The sequence below is a fragment of the Sebastes fasciatus genome, chromosome 10 (genome assembly GCF_043250625.1).
Source record: "Sebastes fasciatus isolate fSebFas1 chromosome 10, fSebFas1.pri, whole genome shotgun sequence".
In the NCBI taxonomy this organism is placed as follows: domain Eukaryota; kingdom Metazoa; phylum Chordata; class Actinopteri; order Perciformes; family Sebastidae; genus Sebastes; species Sebastes fasciatus.
This window is the reverse complement of record NC_133804.1, coordinates 34,844,371-34,850,133: the sequence shown is the minus strand read 5'-3', so window position 1 is coordinate 34,850,133 and position 5,763 is coordinate 34,844,371. Positions and strand designations below refer to the sequence as shown.

Here is a 5,763-nt window from a genome sequence, read left to right as displayed (position 1 = left end):
GGATTCAGGTGGGGAGCAATTAATCATATTTTTGCTTTGGGTTAGAATACTGATTTCCATCTCGGCACACAGGAAATGTAATATTTTCGGAGCTGGAAATTCATCCAGCAGTAGGTACAGTTTGGCTCTGAGGCTTTCTGCTCCCCGCTGAGCCGAGCGCCATAAAATAATGTGAAGACGGAGCGGCTGCTGCTCAGCTGGACGCTGGAAATCAACTCACTGTCTGTCTCTCGGTCTCTCTGGGAGCTGCGTGTTCATAATGTGCTGTGTGACTGTGATTCAGACGGGTATTTTAGGAAGTTTGGTGGCTGGTTGCAGCACCCTCTGGGGAACTCTGTGGTTAAGTCAACTTCATTTCATTTATATGGCAGCAAATCACAACAGAAGTTATTTTATGGCACTTTTCATATATAGGCAGTTGTTTGTCGTCTCTGTGTGGACGGTTTGCATCTCGTTGTAGTCATTTTTCATCTCTATTAGGTCATTTTGCATCTCTTTGTGGTCGTTTTGTATCTCTATTAGGTCATTTTGCATCTCTTTGTGGTCGTTTTGCATCTTTTCGTAGTCGTTTTCCTTCTCTTTGTAGAAATTTTGTGTCTATTTTTTGTCATTTTCCATCTCTGTAGATGTTTTGCATCTCGTCGTGGTCGTTTTGCGTCTCTATTAGGTCATTGTTCATATCTTTGTAGTCATTTTGCGTCTCTTTGTAGATGTTTTCCTTCTCTTTGTAGACATTTTGTTTCTATTTTTGGACATTTTGCATTTCTTTGTAGACGTTCTGCATCCCTTTCTTGACATTTTGCGTCTCTTTGTAGACGTTTTGCATCTCTTCATAGACGTTTGCGTCTGGCGTCTTTAATTTGAGCAAACGTGAGCTAGCATTTGGGCGACAGCAGCAAGAAAAAAACGGAAGAAGCCTTGTGTAGAAGCAGACTCTGGGCGGGGCGTCCATCTGCCTCGACCAACTTGTTACGGTGAGGACGATTTGGGAACATCTAAGTAGCATACGATGTACATTTATCAGGTCCTTGTCGAGTAAGAGAGGAGTTGGGAGCGAGATAGCAAGAGATGTGCAAACATTTTTGTTATGTTTTTCATGTAAAAGGTTCAGAAAGACTTGACTCACACAAAGTGTACACAGCCCACATCGCAACAGCAGCAGCTTCACAGCTCCGTCCACACAGGATGTGTTCAGGTACAGTATTGAGTGCTTTTTGGCAGCACTCAGAGCCCAACACACAATCACACAGTCACCGTAGTTACGCAGGTAAAATACACTTGAAGGGTAAAAATATACCTTGGGTCGAGCCTGTGCAGACAGCTGGGTTGTATCTGCTCCGTCATCACGCTCATGTGACTGACGGCTGAAAAACAAATCACCTCCCGTGTACACAGACCGTGACTGTATCTGCAATTAATGCCACGTTTCTAACTTATTAGTTTGTGTGATCACACCTGGTACTTAAATAATCATGCACACTAATAGAAGATAGTTTATAGTTAAAACTTTGTTAGAATAAAATAATTAGTGACTAAATAACAGTGTGCTGGTCTTTTCTGGTCTCCGCTGCCCTGAGTTAAAGTCCGTCTGAAGTCATTTTATATTAAAGAAAACTACGACAAACTGTTGACCCATGTCAACACTGAGACACAGGTCACCTCACAAATCTCAACCCAACTGGTTGCAGTTACACCTGTGTGTATGCGTGTCCAGTATAGAGTAAGGTCCAAAAGAACACCACATAAAAAAAATAAAAAATAAACCCACATACTTTAGTTTTGGTTGATAATCAGTGTAGAGTCAGAACAAAATGTATGAAAAATATGTGAAACATTTCCAAAACAAATTCTAAATGTCAAAAAATTATGTGAAAAATGGCACTTAAAAATATTGAGAAAAATGTCCAGAAAATATGCAAAAACAGAGTGAACATTTGTGAAAAAAAAGTCAAAGAAACATCTGAAAAATATGTTAAAAATATGCGGAAAAAGTACAAAAAATATGTGGAAAATGTCCCCAAAAAATATGCGAAAAAAGTAAACAAAAATGTCCAGAAAATATTTCAAAAATTTGTGAAAAATGTCCAAGAAATGTGTGAAAAATGTGCGAAAAATATGTCGAAAAATAGGTGGAAAAAAGTCCAAAAAGTTGTTCAAAATAATAAATATCCTGGGAAAATATGTGGGAAAAAGTCCCAAAAGATATGTGAAAAATGTCTCCAAAAATATTTGAAAAAAATGACAACATGGGGAGAGAGAGGGGAATGACGTTGGACATCATGTGAAGAGCACCTTTAACCGTCTGTTTCAACAGAAACGTTTCTCCCAGTTTGGTAGAAGAACTTGAACATGACATTAACCTCATCCATCAAGTTTGAGATGAACCGGAACGCCGACTATGAGCCAGACCTGATGACCCAACATCACACCTGCAGCAGGTTCAAAATCTGGTAGAAAGACTGAAGGTGAAGCCACCTATCACATCTGGGCGTGATCTTCAGCTGTCTGTATACTTCTGGCCGTGTAGTGTAACTATAATTGTGATATTGATGAGAACATGCAGTAAAGCATGTTTGAATCCCTGAGTAGTTTCTGTCTGTCGGAAGCATCAAGTACAAAGTTTAGTTTGTGTCTCTGGTTTGTTCGTCGTTCTGCTGAAAGTTTGTGAGACGCTCCTGTGAGGAGACGGCAGCCGTCAGTCAAGGATACGACAGGTGTGAAAGGTATTCATACTGCGTGTGTGTGTGTGTGTGTGTGTGTTTGTGTGTGTGTTTTGTGTTGTTCCTGAACTTTTCATCTGCTGCTGCTTTTAATGACACCTTTTTAATTCTGAGTGCTGATCGAGGCGGGCGGCGCTTTGAAACGAGAAAAACCTTGAAAAGATCTCGCCGTGCATGAATCACCTTTTGATTTCAAACTCCTCCCATTAGAAGTTTATTAAAATTCCCGTTGTGGATAATAAATGCTTTCTGGCCATTAGTGGGGATGTTAGACAGGATTATTGTGTGACGTGCCCTTGGTTTTCAGCTGTGTGAGTGCTCACAGAAAGGAGCTCCTGCTTCTAAACAGGAAATGAAAACATACAAAGGCGGGTTTTTATTTCCATGTTTATCACCTTGAGTCAGGATCAGCGCTGAATGAAAACATATAAAGCATCAGGACAGAAAAACAAAAACACACACACACACACACACACACCTCCGTCTCTCCATCTTTTATTTTTTCCTCCATGAAGTGAGAAGCTCAGTTGTTGTTGTTTCGCTGTTGAATCAGTTTTCTGACACCAGATCATTTTTCCTGTATCGCCTCCAAAATACACATGAGAGAAAATAGCTGCTGTGTTCCTCCTTCCAGCAAAACAACCAAACAAAAAGTCCTGTTTTTTATTTTAGCAGATATGAGGTGTTCATGTTCAATTTCAACTTTATTTGTAAAGCTCAATTTTGCACGAATGCAATTTTTGAAATAGCCCGACACAAAAGAAGAGGAAATAAATCTCACCGAGACTGTTTTTAGGTGTAACAGGTAAAAAACATTGGCCCGAAACTTTATTGAAACCTGCTGCAGTCGTGTTCAAAAGTTATTTCACAGAAACAGAAAGATGTTGGACGACGAGGAATGTAATGAGCTGTTTTTAGTTTCAGAGCATTCAGACTCCTTTGATTGTTCACATGTTGTTATGCAGTCTTGTGCTAAAATCAATCTGCACTCAATATGTCATGACAAAGAGAAAACAGGAATTTAATTTATCAAAAAGAAAGAAGTGAAATATCACAATGACATGTAAGAAGAGTTCTTAAATCTGTCGCCCGTTTCTCTCTCTGATCACCTTTGAGATGTTTCTGCAGCTTGATGGGAGTCCACCTGTTGATGATTGGAAATGATTTGGAAAGACACACACCTGTCTTTATAAAGGAAGCCATGAGGTCGGCTCCAGTTCACTACAGAGCTGTTAACCTCTTTTTACTAATCATATTTCATTATTAGAATAAAACTACTTTATTTGGAGTCAAAATGATATACTTTTTATTGATGTTCTACTGTGCACAATGGTAGAATGTGATGATGCACAATGGTAGAATGTGATGATGCACAATGGTAGAATGTGATGATGCACAATGGTGGAATGTGATGATGCACAATGGTAGAATGTGATGATGCACAATGGTGGAATGTGATGATGCACAGGGTGAATGTCATGGCTGAAGGCTCCATAGTGGTCACGTCGCCTCCTGTAGTGGATATCAGGAGTGTTTTAGAGCCAGATTCCCTTTCAAGAGGTAGAAAACCCATTTGGTACACTTTGGGTATCCAAGTGTGCTAAATGGAGAGTCCTCCTGGTCCTATCCTGACTACAACCCTTGTAGCATCTATGTGCTTTGTGTTATTTATATCTGCTTTGGCTCAGTTGTAGTCGAGGAGTTGCTGAATGAATTCAGAGACGTCTCTGTGCACGGCGTCGTTTATATAATGCTGTTATCCACTGTCTGATCTAGACACGTGTGTTTTCCTACAAACGTCCAGCAACACGTGTCAATTTCCGCTTGTTACATTCACACAGTCTTTTCAAAATAGACTTCCATCTTCACAGGAAACTACTTCCTTATGTTTAAGAGAAGATGGTGGTTTGGGTTTAAATAACTCCAGAAGCAGCGTTACTTTAGTACGGAAGTTACATGCCAAATGAATCAACATTGACTTCTGGTTTCACGCGGGACACGAACGCCGGTCTCCTGGTGAAAGTCTGGTGTTTTAGACCGACCCATCCATCCCGACCTCCTCCCTACGCCGCGTTTGTCATTCATTATACTTCCTGGTTCACAATTAGCCAACATGGATTACATACGACTTGATTTCATGAATTAGTGCATCACCAGAACCTCACAGCAGGTTTTCTGTGTTCACCCGACAGCAGCAGTTTGTCTCCGAGCTGCAGCAGTAATGGACCGACAGCAACGGACCGAGCTCGCCCGTCAGACGATCATCACGTCAGACGCTTTCTACTCCATCAGGCTCGACTGCCAATCCGGAACAAAAACAGTTGGATGTGCCAATTAAAGCTGCCGTTTCCAGTCCTCCTGTCTAGTCAAAGATGTGTTCTACCTCAAAGAGAAACCTGATTTATTCATTTATTCACATTTCAGCGTTAACACCTGGAACCAGAGTGAACGGATTAAAAAAACATCCTAAACTTCAGAGATGGATTTGATTCCTCTTTCATACTGAACGAAGGAACACTGTCTTTATTTATTACCCACCTCCTTATTTCATTTGCCAGATCAAGATGTTATGTTATTCTCTCTTTCCCGGCTCATCACACGACGCACACTTCTGATCAAACTTTTAAGCGTCTGATCAAAAGTTGCCTTTGAGGTTCCATGCACCGTTTTGATGAGCGCATGTTAAGAATTCTTTTAAATCACTCGCTAGTTTCATCTCCCGAGGGGATCAGATAACAACAGTAACAACGGTATGTACATCCCAGCAGCTTCACTCATTTCCCTCTGTATGCAGAGCTGCAGGCGGTCCAACCTAGCGAGCTTCACCAGAGACCAGTTACTAACACAACGGTGCTGTGGGAGACAGGGGTTCCCAACCTGAGGGTCTGGTCCTTGTTAAAGGGTCTCTAGATCAACCTGAGGGGTCAACACATCAATAACAAATTACAAAAAAAAATTGGTTATTTTACTGACTTCTTTTTTTTACCAAATCGTTTCCTCTTTAGCTTAAAAACATCGAATGAAACATTATAAAAAGGGAAAC

The 5,763-nt window shown here is 40.7% G+C and overlaps 1 long non-coding RNA gene across 1 annotated transcript; it reads left to right on the top strand.

Moving 5' to 3' along the window:
* Positions 1–3,232: 3,232 nt before the first annotated feature.
* Positions 3,233–5,196, top strand: LOC141774875 (uncharacterized). Its single transcript, XR_012595493.1, has 2 exons — positions 3,233–4,280; positions 4,913–5,196. It is a non-coding gene; the product is annotated as an uncharacterized LOC141774875 (long non-coding RNA).
* Positions 5,197–5,763: the final 567 nt, after the last annotated feature.